Source organism: Choloepus didactylus, chromosome 3, assembly GCF_015220235.1.
Source record: "Choloepus didactylus isolate mChoDid1 chromosome 3, mChoDid1.pri, whole genome shotgun sequence".
Taxonomy (NCBI): domain Eukaryota; kingdom Metazoa; phylum Chordata; class Mammalia; order Pilosa; family Megalonychidae; genus Choloepus; species Choloepus didactylus.
The window spans coordinates 26,479,709-26,493,399 of record NC_051309.1 but is presented as its reverse complement, the minus strand read 5'-3'; the positions used below and the strand labels follow the sequence as shown (position 1 = coordinate 26,493,399).

The following is a 13,691-nucleotide window of genomic DNA, read 5'->3' as shown; positions in this document are numbered from 1 at the left end:
GGAAATTTCTATTGACCATCTGCTCCCCCTTCCTGGAAGCCTTGCTTTCCCTCCTCCAAGTGCCATCATTTGTCACAAGCCCGTTTCCTCCTTACTAACACTTCCTCGATGAAGCAATTATTTTCCCACACTTAGCACTCGATTTTCTCATGCATTCATTGACTCCACCATCATTTGTTGGGTGCTCCTTGTGCTAGATATAGGGGAAGAAGCAGAGGACCCCACACCCTGGCACCGGCCATCATGGAGCATGCAGCCAGGACAACCAGCCAACTGAGCAGCCCAGGGCTCTTGGAAACTGCAACCCTGCCCCTCCTCACCCTCTCCACTCCCACAGCTTGAGCTGCTCCTCCTGGGAAGTGGAAAGCAGGGTAATGTACGGAACCCAGCAACTCAGGAGAGGGAAGAAGAGAGAAGGGCCCTGGCGTGGGCACACAGGCTCCGTTCACTGGCCCTCCTGGCCAGCAAAGCCCTGGATCTCTATTCAGGTCGACCCCATAGACCTGGAGGGAAGGGAGGACCTGGAACCAACTCCTAATGGTCAGCTCCATGACATGTCACCATTCAGGGGATCCTCCCAGCCCCTGGAGTTGCCACTTCTGCTAATACCCCAGAGCTAGCCCATGGCAGCAAGAGAGAGACCTGCCTGGTAGGTGCAGACTGGCTCTGGAGACTCGCTGTGTGACCCTGACTGGAGTTGCTAAACCTCTCTGAGCCATGGTTTCATAATATCAAAAATGGGGACAACACCATCTCCCTCAGAGGCTTTGGGAGGATTGATTGATTACTATGTATAGGTGAAGCCCTTAGCACTGTGCCCAGCACAGAGTAAACACTCAGAAATTCATGAAATGAGGAATGAACTGCATCATGAACGATCAAGTTTTGCCCTAGTGCCAGACACACAACAGTCCCTTGGTAAATATCTGTACAACAAATGAACCGAAAGCACCCGAGAGAAAGGAGCTAATGTTTGTTTTATGACAGGGAGTGCCTTATGAAGCTTTTGTGGCCTCATTAAGTCTCACAACAAGGAAGGGGTTCTTCTTTCTAGTTTACAGGTAAAGAAACCAAGACACAGAAAACTTAAGAAACTCTCCTGAAGTCCCACAGCTAACTAGGGGTGGAATCAGGATTTGATGCCAGGACCACTGGGGCCAAGACAGAAAGAAGAGGAATCCTTAGCCCCTATCAAAGTATCAGAGTGCTCAGGGGCCTCAGGCCCAGGCTCAGTGAGGGTTTGGGGTGTTGACGTTCCCATTTGCAGAGCTTAACCCCTGCCTGCTCCTTCAGATGGCTGGAAATGCTGGCCAAGAATGCCACAGTGACAAGGGAACACAGCTGAGCAGGGCAAGCAGTACCGAGTGGTCAGACAGGGGATGTAGCACGAATCTGAGGTCACCGTTCCAAGGGATGTGGCAGATCAGGCTTGTCTCAGACCTGCTTCCCCAGGAAGGAGGGCTTTGGGTCCCACCAGGGGTCCCAGGAAACTTTGGACCCTTCAAAGCCTTTCTCCCTTCCCCAGACCCCTGTTGCAGCTGTTGCCCTGCTGTTCCTTTTCCCAAGGCTACACTCCAGCTTGCTGCTTGCCCAAAAGAAGCAGAGAGAAGTAAGGAAAGACACACCCATTTTTCTTGGCAGTTTGGTTATAATACCTGTGTCTTCAATTTCTGTGCAGGGAAGAGGTTAGTGGCTCTTATGAGACCTCCAAACCCCTAGGGATCACTCATCTATCTGCGCCCTTGCTTCCTACTACAGGTCCCGACAAGCAAACTGGCTGTGCTGTTAACCCTCAACTTCCTATATCCACCCGAGGACCCAATGCCAAGAGGAACTCGGCATTCATCCTCTCTGGCAGGCCAAGGAGAGGAGACTTCTTGGCTCCTGTACTAAGCTGGCTGCTCAAGCAAGATTGTTTGAGCCTCTCCAACCAGGGCCTGTGCTGGGGCAGCCTGTGCTCAGAAAAGGAGCAGGCCACAGCATGGTGGGAGCGAGGAGGGGGAGAGAGGCGGCTGCTGCATGGGGCAGGTGGGCCTGTGGGGAGACCCAGACCCAGGTGCTGACCTCCACAAGGGCAGGGAGGTTGAACACAGTGTTCCCAACACTTAGAACAGTGCCTGGCACATAGTGGCCAGCCAATAAATATTAATTGAGAGCTTACTTTGTACCAGGTGCTGTTCTAAGGCCTTTACACAGATTAACTGATTTAACCTCAGGTGATCTGACTCAAAGGGCCATGCTATCAACATGCTGAAGAAACACTTTTTTGTACTTTTGAAAGTATGGCCAAGATTTCAAAACTCCCGAGAGGGTGATGGCTACTTTTCTTCAGCACAAGGAAAAATAATCCTCATGCACTTGGTGGTCATGGGAGTGGGGCTGTTAGGGGCAGAGGAGACAAGAGAACGATTGGCCTGGGCGTCACATTGAAGAATGGCTCCAGTTTAGACTTCTGATGAGAGGCACTAATAGGATATTTAAAAAGACATTTGTCCTATCACCTTGAACTTGGGCCCCCTTACCAAACCCTCACAGCACACTTTAAATTTGTATTTATATTTAAAACTCAACCCTGCACTTAGCCTGTAACTGTATCAATTATTAGGCATAGTATTATGTTAAAGAGTTAATTTGTAAATGTAAACATTTGAAACATCTTGTTATCTTTTCACAACCCTCTTTTTGCATTTTTCTTATCCCTGTTGCAATCACCCAGACCCTGTCCTCGCATCACTGGGGAACTGCTGCAATGAGATGGTTGAGCGATTTGGGGTGGGCGTGGGGAGACAATTTGTTTAGCATCCAAACCTTTTACAAAGCATGCCCGTCTTGCCACCAGTTCCCAAAGTTTCAAAAATAGAGACAAGATCATTATCAGCTGGTTGGTTGGCACTAGGAAACAGATTTAAACGCTGAACGATCTGAAACAATGGCTGCTCTTGGAGGCAGAACTCTTCCAAGAATACCCAACACGGAACAGGTTAAAGAACTGCCATCACAGGGAAAAGGGAAAACAAAAAGAAAGAAAGAAAAACAAGGCCTGGAGCAAGTCCTGCTAACAAAGAAACCTCTTGGTGAACCTGTACAGGAAGGGAGAAGGGATTCCAAGTGACAAACTCCACCAGCTGCCTCCACGGAATCAACAAGTTTGAGGAAAGCTGCCTCCTCACCCAGGAAAACAAGAGATTCAAACTCTCACCTCAGCATGAGCTATTCCTGAAAGGCATCTGTCCCTGGAATCTGAAGAATGAATTAACTCCATATAAACATTTCTCCCCATCTCCAGCCTGAGTAGGCGCCCCACCCCCGGCCTCCAACCCAACCACACTGGGTGCATTTCCTTGTAAGCCACTTCCCATTCCCCCTGCCTGCTCTGAAAACTGTGGGCCCTTTTCTCCCATGACAGTTGAAAGACAAACACATGGCAGGTGGTCACCTTTCCAGATGAGAAGAGCTGTCACTCATAGTCTCTCAGAGTCACCTCAGGTGAATGACTGCAAACAAGCACTGCGGCTCATGGAAGTCACACACCAGGGGCAGGGGGTGGTGTCACCTCACCAGGCAGCCACACAAACCAGGAATTTCAGCCCCAGCGGCACCCTGGGAGACGGCCCCATTCCTCTTCTTGTAAAGAGTGAGAAACTGAGGCTGAGGCGCTTGCTGGACCTACCTGCCTTTGGGTCACAGACTAGTTTCTATCCAAGAAGAGAGCCCCGTTCCTTTACACCAGCGTCCCCAAACCACGACTCTCAAAACCTCTACAGTTCCAGCACCCCCCAGTGTGGCTGATCAATAACACCGGAGATCAGCAGTACTTGTAGTAATAGTGGAGTAACAGCAGTAATAACCATAGCAGTAGCAGTAACATTCGGAAGAAAAAGAAAATTGGAAAAATTTGGAAAGGGTTTTTATTTCCTCTTCTGCAGCTCCAAGTCAGGCCGGCTCCTTGAGGTCTTCATCCAGGGAGATATCTAAAAGAATTCGAGTCGTTTAAGTTTCTGTAAAGAGAGGAAGAGAGAGAAGGAGGCTGCCTGGGCCCGGCGGCGGTACTCACCAGCGCTCCCTTCGCAGGTAAAGGGCTGAAGGAGGCACCCAGGTAGAGCGCGGCGCCCGGGTATATATAGCCAAGGTGTTGCGCAAAGGGGCCGGCAGCTGCTGTCATCACGTCCCTCGCACATTCCAGGACGGACGGCCGCCGCCGCCGCCGGGGTGCTGCCTACCTGCCGGCCGGACGAGCCCATCGCGACCTCGCCCGCTGCGCCCAGGCCGGGCAGGCGGCCGGGTTGCCGGAGAAGAGCCTCGGCCGGTCCCCGTCGCCGAACGGCAGCGAACGGACCCGCGCCCCGTCGGCGGCCCGCGCGCCCCGGCCCCCCGCTGCCGCCGCGCGCCCTCCCCGCCCTGCGCCCCCGGCCGCAGAAGATCCCGGCGAATGCGGGGTTCGCAGGGCTCCCCGTCCTCTTCTTTCTCCTAAGCCCCAAGAACCTGCTTCTTCTAGGCTGGCTCCTCTTGAGGCCAAAGAGCCCGGGGAGGTTGAGATACACAGAGAGAAGACAACTGGAAACAAAGCCAGGATTGTTCGACCTTATCAGTCTTTGGGGGTGCTTTCTGCCCCTGGGAGCCTGGACTTGGAGCCTGGAGTTTAGAGACTCCAGGACAACTGGAAAAGGGCTGGATTGGCGGGGCTGAGCCGGGGGGAAAGAGGTTGCTGGCCCTGAGAACTGCTGCCTCCGCAGACCAAAGCCCCTTATTTCACTGCCCTGTGTGTGCCCTAAGTCTCCACATATCCCTTCTCCATGCTAGGTGGAAGTCTGTCCCAGGGAAAGCCCTCTCCACGCTAGTAACAGCTACCCAGTTATGTGCTGGGCACTAGTGGGAGGTCTCTGATCCACGCAAAAAAAAAAGTCTTCCCTGGGGCTTAGTGTCCCTTTTGCAGCTGAGGTTAGTGGGGTTAGGAGCATGACACAGGATTACTCAAGATGAGCTGAGCCGGATCAAACCTGGGTCTTACTCCAAAAGCTCTGGCCCTTCCCTCTGCAGCACTGTGCTGGATTTACACTGGGGACAGTGAGGCCTAGAGAGCTTAGTAGTTGCCATGCTGTTCACAGCTAATAGGTGGAAGTGCCCCATTGGAACTAGGCTGGGTTTCCTTCCAAAGTTAGGAGCTCACTCCCCTGCATGGGGAGAAGAAATCAGGAGAGCTGCTTCCAGGAACCCACATGGCCAGGCTCTCTCTCAAGCTGAGAAGTCAGTGGTGAAAGCACACTGACTCTGGTGTTGAACTGCCTGAATCAATTCCTGTCCTGCCCCCTGCATCCCTTGTCTCCATTTGCTGGTGTGTAAAATGGTAGTAATGGTCTCTATTTGCTAGAGGAAAATAAGGTACAATATGTAAAGCACTCAGAACAGTGGCAGGCATGTAGCTTCACGGGGAGCAGGGGTTGGGATAAGATGGGTGGGAAGCCTTGAGTAGACACTTCAGGAAACTTGGAGGTCTGGGGTCATCACCACAGCCTCTGGAACCTGTGTGCAGTTGTGTTCACATCAGCCCAAGGGCCAGTGGGCATATCAGAAATCAAGTCAGGTGGACTGCTCTTACCAGGATGATGGTTTGGCCCAGTGGGTGCGGGACTTAAAAGCCAACCTTGGGAGACCTTTCCACTGAGTGCCTTCTGAAGCAAAGTCCACAGGTGGCCTGGTGACAGGAATCCACTGGCATGTGTTCATCGAGATCAGTTCTGCTTCCAGCCCCGGGTGCAGACCTGTTACGGGGTTCTTGGGGAGCAGGACTTAATTGGACATTTATTCTGATGAGCCTCCCCCGGCGAATGTGGGCTTTGATGTGGGGCAGGGATCTAATCGCATTCACATCGCCTTTCGTCAGTCCAACAAGGAGCTAATGCAGAGAGACTTAAATTGCAAAAGCTCAGAAAGAAAAAAGATGATCTCCCTTTTATGTTCCAACTGAAAAGACAAAATACGGGTTCAGTCCGGGTGACTCTTTTTTTCCTTTTTTAAAGGTATATGGCTCTCAGGGTAGATCAGGCGTGGTTTCTGTCTGATTGTTGATTATAGTTTTTGGTACTACTTTTTGTACAAAACATGAGGAAAGGGGTGTGTGGGGGGGGTGGGGGGGTGGGGGGGAGTCTTATCTTTCCCTTTGGGGAAAAGGGTTTGCTGAAGGATATTTTCCTATCATTTTTCTATCTCAGATAGGAAATGCTACTACCATTTAGTACCCAGAGAGCCTGTATGTTTACATGCATGCTTCTAAAATACTTTCAAATGTATCTTTTCATTTTTCCAGCTCACTTTAGCCCACTTTTTTTGTGCCTATTGTTCTCCTTCCTATAACGTGGAATTGATTGGACTAAATGGAATCACTAATGTAGACACTGAGGGCCACCCAGAGGTCATAAGAATCTTGCCCAAGGCTACAAAGCCCTGAGCAAATACAGGTCCACATTCCCTTACTGAGCCCCTGAGGCTAGATGTGTTTCAGAATATAGAATTTTTCACTTCTAGAAAGTAAGATGCTGTATGTTAGGCAACATCCCAGTGGGGCCTGGGGAGCACCCTGATCAAACCCACTGACATTTTTACTCCAAACTGTATGATTATTGATACTAACTGGAATAAATTTGATATATAAAAAGTGTCACATCAACTCCGCTAGTATTGCAGGTTAAAGATTGCAAACCATATCACTGAATGCTTACCATGTGTAGGCACTGTTCTAAGCATTTTACATATATTAAGCCTTTTAATCCTTTATGTTAAACCACCACTATGAACTAGATATTATTCCTATTAAAAGGCAAGGAAACAGTAGCCAAAAGAAGTTAGATAATTTACCCCAAAGGTCACAGGACTAGTAGGTGGCAGAGTTAAGATCTTAGCCCAGGGTGACATTACTTGTTTCACCCACATTTTGTCATAATCCGCAAAGTTTTCCTCAAAGAGGTATTTGGTTGCTCAAAGGACTAAAGGTGAGTGGAATGGGATAGAACAGAGAAGTCAGAAACATGTACGGACACTTGATTTACAACAAAAGTTATCACTGCAGAGCAACAGGGTAAAGATAATCTTAGCAATAAATGGACATCCCAGTGGGAACAAGTAAAACTTGAGTCCCCACCTCAAACCATATGCAAAATCAATTTCAGGAAAAATCGATTTTTATGTCACTATAAAAAGCAAAATGATTAAACTTGTAGAAGACAATATGAGCAAATATTTTCATAAACCCAGGGTAGGGAGAGACTTTTTAGAGCAAATAGGATATAAGATGCATTAACCATACAGGAGAAGACTGATGTGCACAAATATATTAAAATTAAAAAATGTCTGTCCATCAAAGACACTTTTAAGAGAGTGAAAAGACAAACCAGAGTGGGAACAGAGATCAGAAACACATAAACTGATCAAGAGCTTATTCCTAGAATATGTAAAGAAAACCTACATATCAATAATAATAGCAATAACAATAATAATAAAACAATAGAAAAATGGTCAAGAGCTTAGAACAGGCAATTCACAAACAAGGATAAATTGCCAATAAGCAATGAATTTAAACCACGAGAGACCACTAGACACCCACAAAGGTGGCTAGACTTGAAAAGATCAATAGTGGCAATGCCAAATTTTGGAAAGGATGAGGACTGGGAACTCTGGAACACTGCTGGTTTGAACGGGTACAACCAATTTAGAAAAATAGTTTGGCAGCAACCATGAAACATGCATTCCCCATGAGCCACCATGTTCTCTCATGTGTCCAATGGAAATGTGTACATAATGTTCACCAAAAGGAATACTCAAGAATATCCAAAGTAGCACAACCCTAGAAATAACGCAAATGACCATTTCCATTAATAGAATGGGAAATTAATTATAGAACACTCATACAATGGAATGCTATTATGAAATTGCCATTTTTGTGGGTCAAAAGTGATCAAGTAACATACAGCAATGAAAATGAATGATTTATTGCTGCATAGAACTAAACGGAGCAAACTCACATACATAATGGTAAGCCAGAGAAGCCAAACACAAAAGAGTCCATACTGGATGATTCCATTTGTATGAAATTCCCAAACCAACTAAAACTAAATCAGTGTTCAGGAATGCATGCTTAAGTGGTAAAACTATGAAGAAAAGAAGCAAGGGCAAAACTACCATAGAAGTCAGATGGTGTTGGGGAAGAAGGAGTAGGATTGAGAGGGGCCTTGGGGGCTCCTTCTTGGTGGTAGTGTTTTGTGATAAATCCTTGAGCTGTACTTACTTCTATGTACTTTTTTTCTATTATTATTTTACAATTAAGGGTTTTTTTAAAAATTTATGGCATAAGGGGATGTGGTGAAGAGCATAAATTCTGGGTTATACAACAGAATTTGTATCCTGGCTCCACCACTTACTGGCTCTATCACATAAATGTTTACCATAATCATCAGCATAGCTTACACTTATATATTGCTTGTTCTGTGCCAGACATTGTTCTAAGTGTTCTTCTCAAATTGACTCATTTAATCTTCAAGCAATCTTAGGGGGTAAGTTTATCATCCCCATTTTATTGATGAGCAAACCAAGGCACAGAGAGGTTAATTGTCTTGCCTGATGTCACACAGCGAGTGGCAGAGCCAGGATTTAAATCCAGGCGGTCTGGCTCCAGCATCTGTGCCTTCACCTAAAAGCTATGCTGTCTCTCTCTAATGTTACCACCTGAAAATTAGAGTATCCTACAGGTAAACTCTCCAGATTTAGCTGAGCCTTTTTAGAGCGCCATAAAAAATATTTAACCAATTTTGTGAAAAACTGTTACAACAGAAGACACACACACTTTCCTGCTGGGAGCAAAGTGCGTTTAACTGAACCTTCTGATGACCTGTGATCATTTTATAACATCTAATGAGTATCCCATAATTCCTTATATTTCTCAGAGCTGTTGTTTTTTCCTATCCAAAATAGGCTCAGAGAGCTATGCTTTTAAAACTTTCATGTCTGTATGTGTGTGTTTAAATAATTTTTCTGCCTCTTTCCTTGATGCAGTGCTGGCAGTTAAGCCATTCATAGTAAGTTTGAGTCATCACAACACTAAATCTACATCATCATTTTCATTATTTTGTTATTTCTATTCTGTTGTGGATTAAGAAAACCAGTCACATCATTTACCCACTCAACTAACACAGTCGTTAAAACTGCGTGTAAAGCAGGACTATGTGAGCCTGAAAGGGTCTGATGATCTACTTAGGTATATGTTTTACTGCCTAGACTTAATAACGTCTACTTTGAGTAATCAGGAAACTTTTCTTACTTACTAAGCATGCTATTGGCCTAGATCCTAAATAGTTGAGGCCATTGGCACTAAACTCAGTGCTTTAAGATGGCAAACCAAAACAGGAATAAGAACAACAAGCTAGTGCCACACACAGGGCCTTGGGTAACCAGTGTGGTTCCAATCAACTCTCCGGGCCTCGTAGCCTGGTCAGTGGCTTCCCTTCCAGGCATGGGTGGGTAACCTCCACTCCATTCCCTGCCTTCCCAGGGCCCACAGGGTGGACCTGCCTCAGTTTCCTCCTGTGTGCTTTCACCCTTGCCCCCTACAGTCCATTTTCATTTGCCTGCCAAAAACCTACCAGTGGCTCCCCATCTGTCAGAGGACAAGCCCCAGACATCTTCCCCGGCCTCAAACTCCATGTTCTGGACCCTGCCTTGCTCCTCGGCATCACCTCCCAGCCCTTCTTCTCTTGTCTTTCTGCCTCCAACACTCACTTCTACCCCAGGGCCTTTGCTACTGCCATGCCCTCTGCTTGGAGCATTCTCCCCTGGATTTGCACAAGGACCCTTCTCCTTATCATTCAGGCCCAACAGAGACCTTCAGTGAGCATTTCCCTGCTCCCAGCCAATGTTACCCTATTTTTATTTCCTTCATACTGCTTAAGTCACTCTCTGAAATTATTGTGTGTATGCATGTGTGTGTGTTTATAGTGTGTCCCCCCCTCCCCCCACTAAAGCAAAAGTTCTTCAAAAGAGGAATGTGTCATTCTTGCCTACTGCTTTATCCCCAGGAATCAGAAGAGAGCTTGGCACACAGTTGGAGCTCAAACATTTTGCCCAATAAAGACATGAAGGAACATATGAATTCTACTCTCCTCAAACTTGGGTGACCTTCTCTCCAATTAAACAGACTTCTGAAGAAATGTTTTTTTCTGGGTTGAGGGATTGGAATTTGGGGTCCAAATTGCTCCCTGAATCTCACAGTAATAAATGGGTCCCTGACTTCCCCAAACAAACTCCCCAGCCAGTGGCAAGGCATCTGTGATGGCGATGGCTGCCCCGGAGGTTGCACCGGCCTCGTGGCTAAGGGGCTCCCAACGGCCCCGACACTCTGTGCGTGCAAATGGCAGCAAGAGGTTAAAATGGGATGCTGTACACCATGGCCCCAGCCAGCTACTGCTAGGCCACCGACCTTCTTCACTCAGAAAGGAAACCATATCCAGGAGCTCTCGCTCATCCCTAAAGATGAGAATAGTTTGCTTTTTTACTTTCAACTTAAATGTTTTATCCCTGGGGATTTAACTTTCCAGTAAGAGTCAGGTACCAGGCACTATAACTTTGTATCACAGTATTTAAAGTTAATTGGTAACAATGAGTAAATTAAATAATAAAAACAATTTAAAAGTTGAGGAGGAGCTCACAGTTCTGAACTCAAGTCTGAAAGCCACCCAGGTGGCCTGAATCTGCCTTCTGTTCTCTGCTAAGTTGGGGCCCACCAGGCCTGAGAAGAAAATGCAAAAAGAAGAGATGTGAGTGATTCTCAAGCACCCTGTCTGCACAGAAAGCTCTCCCTAACGGCCCTCAGGACATGTCGTATTCATATCATATGCAAGGCTGTGTTGGTTAAATTACCAAAAAAATTTTAAAAAAATTAAAAAAAAAAAAAGTCATAAAACCCAATGTTGATAGAGCTATGGCAAAAAAAAAAAAAAAAAAAAAAAGGTCAGTGTTGGCAATGTGGTAATATTGCTTAACAGTGATCTTCCACTTTGCTTTAGCTCCTAGAGTACCTAATAGGCTTCACCCAAAAGTATTTTGTTAATTAGATATTTCTGAATGTAATGTTTATAGTGGCAAACAATTAGGAATAATAGAAATTAAGTATAACAACTTCAAACTCACTTCACCACTTCTTTGACACTGAAATATATTTGTAATGCCATAGCATAACCTAACTGATATATTTACCATTTCATAAATAAATAATAAAATCCTTATGTCAAGCTCATTATGAGCCAGTGGTACCATTGCAAGAGTGAAAAACAGCCGCATGTTTTACATGGGTAGAAAAAAGACTGGAAGATATAGACTAACTGTAACAGGGACAATCTGAGGGTGAGATTTAATATTTCATTACTGTTTGGATTATTTATTTATACAGATTGTAGATAGCTACACACACTAATTTTGGAATCAGAGAAAAAGACTTAAAAATTTAATCCACCCAACCATCCATTGAGTTCTGCCACTTAATAGCTTGGCCAAGTCACTTCAGCTCTCTGAGCTTTGGTTTTCTGTTAACTGGGGACAACATTGAGACCAGCCTTACATAACCCACAGGTGATGAAAATTTAGTAAAATAAAGAAAGGGCTTTGTAATTATCAAGCATTACATAAATATATGCAATCAAAATGATAAAGATTTGGGCTGTATTCATGTAACAATAGTTATGCATACACATATTTGGGCCGCATTGATAACTCCAATCAAATATGTGTTTGTGCATTGACAAGGCTGAGAAGTGCATTTAAAGGCATCTGTGTTCCTTCGGCTTAGCTGAAAAGCTGTGGAATGCATAGTAAATTTAAAATAACCTTTAGGCAAACACAAGCTCCACCCTTTGGTTCCTATTGTCATGCACATGACACATCTAGAAGGAATACACCCCAGAGATGGGGCAGGGGGTTGGTACAGGCCCCACCTGGAGCTCATGTCAGGGTGGCACAGCCCCCACCAGGATGACACTGCCCTCCCCCTTCCTCCAATGCTTCCTGCAGGGACCCACGGCCTATGTTATCCTGCTCACCTTTTAACACCTAACGGGGAAGACTTTTAGACGTCTTGCCCACAAAACCAAGTGTCCTCTCATACTGTTTCCTTCTTAAATGATCTATTTCCTAGAAATCCAGCACCCTGAGAGGGACTCGACTTCCCCAAATGTCCCTACTCTTGCTGGGGAGGAGGGGGGAGGGGGGAGAGACCCACCAGGAGGCAGGAGACGGAAACGGCTTATCTTCAGAGGTACTGATGGCTTCTGGAGCACCAGCTCACTCCATCAGTCCTGTTGAGCAGATCAGCAAACAAAGGGGTCAGCGCAGAGTGCGTCACACTCTGCAACACCCGCAGGCTCTAGGTGGGGAACAAACATGGGGGGAGTCAGGCAGGCATAGAGGGGTGGACCTGTGTACGTCATCCGGCAAGGGTTTGCCCTGTCTAGGGCTGGCCACTGCTCAGTCCGAGACGCTGCATGAAAGACATGGTCTGATGCTGCCAGATCTTTGGAATCTTCTGGAGAAACCAGATATCTGAGATTTATATGAGATTTATAATTAAAAATACCAACATAGCATGTCTGTGGGCCAATTAAGCTCCAGGTTGCCAGTTTCCATCCTTTGACATTGACTATATTCTTGGAGTACCCAGACCCCAGCCATTGCCCTTTCTACCATCACTTGTGGTTTGTCCTCTGGGCTTTCTGGAGCTTCTTCCTGCTGGTCTCCTAATTAAATCAATGGGGCTGGCATTCTTTACAAAGTAGAAGTGGCAGAGAGAGGCTCCAGAGAGGGAAGGTTTGATGCTCATTCCTGGAGATAGTTGTGCCGAAACGAGAGGAGACCCAGGAGCTCAGGATCTCATTTCTCTTCCTGGGCTCAGTGCCCCACCCTCTGAGTCACCAGGCCTGGGAAAACCAAAGAATCCAGACCTGTGGAAAAAGCCCTGGCCCTGCCCTGTTCATTCCAAATTTTCCAACAGAAAGAAGCTGACAGTCACTGAAGATAGAATGGAGGTGGGGATGACGGGTGCTGCCCACGTGGCCCCCCACTGCCAAGGCTGGGCCTCGAGGAGGCAGCTGTGTTCTGGGTCTGCTCGCTCAAGGCCCAACCCCAAGGGCAAGGAGCCAGCATGCAGTAGCTCAGACAGACATGAGTTAAATGTGCAGAACGCAGGGCATCTGTCCATGACGCTCTTTCCTGGCTGCCGCTGTGGCAAAAAAAAAAGGAGACATAAAGTGGATTGCATCAAAAAAGCCTGAAAAAGTGGCTCCAAAAATAACACCTGAACAAAACCACTTTTGAACTTCTGCGGTCATTAGAAGCCTTTTCTGAGGGCCGGAGGCTGCACTGATCATTTTAGATTGTTCCGTCCAGCCCACTGACAGAATTAAAAAATGCCAAGTCCTGTGTTACGTAGTCATGGGAAAGTACCAGACTTCAACTCAAAGAACAGGTTTAAATGGAGAAATGCTAAGCAACAGAGCACAGATTGGCATAATTATAGGCTGTTTTCAGTCTTGCTTTAAGAGGTATGTAAATATGCGGAGAAAAATACTAGAAAGAAATACACAAAAATGTTCACAGTAGTCATGTCTGGTAGTGGGATGATGGGTGATTTTATTTTCTGTCTGTTTGTGTGCTGCTCC

General features: G+C 46.4%; 1 protein-coding gene and 1 pseudogene across 1 annotated transcript in view; one reads left to right on the top strand and one right to left on the bottom strand.

Annotated features, from left to right (window-relative positions):
- Nucleotides 1–4,082, bottom strand: part of SLC34A2 (solute carrier family 34 member 2) — a 30,885-nt gene extending 26,803 nt beyond the window's left edge. Inside the window, exon 1 of the mRNA XM_037829525.1 lies at nucleotides 4,055–4,082. The gene's annotated coding sequence lies outside the window, so the exon portion shown is untranslated. The remainder of the gene's footprint in view (nucleotides 1–4,054) is intronic.
- The window catches only part of LOC119530224, a 42,633-nt pseudogene continuing 29,565 nt past the window's right edge, over nucleotides 624–13,691 (top strand).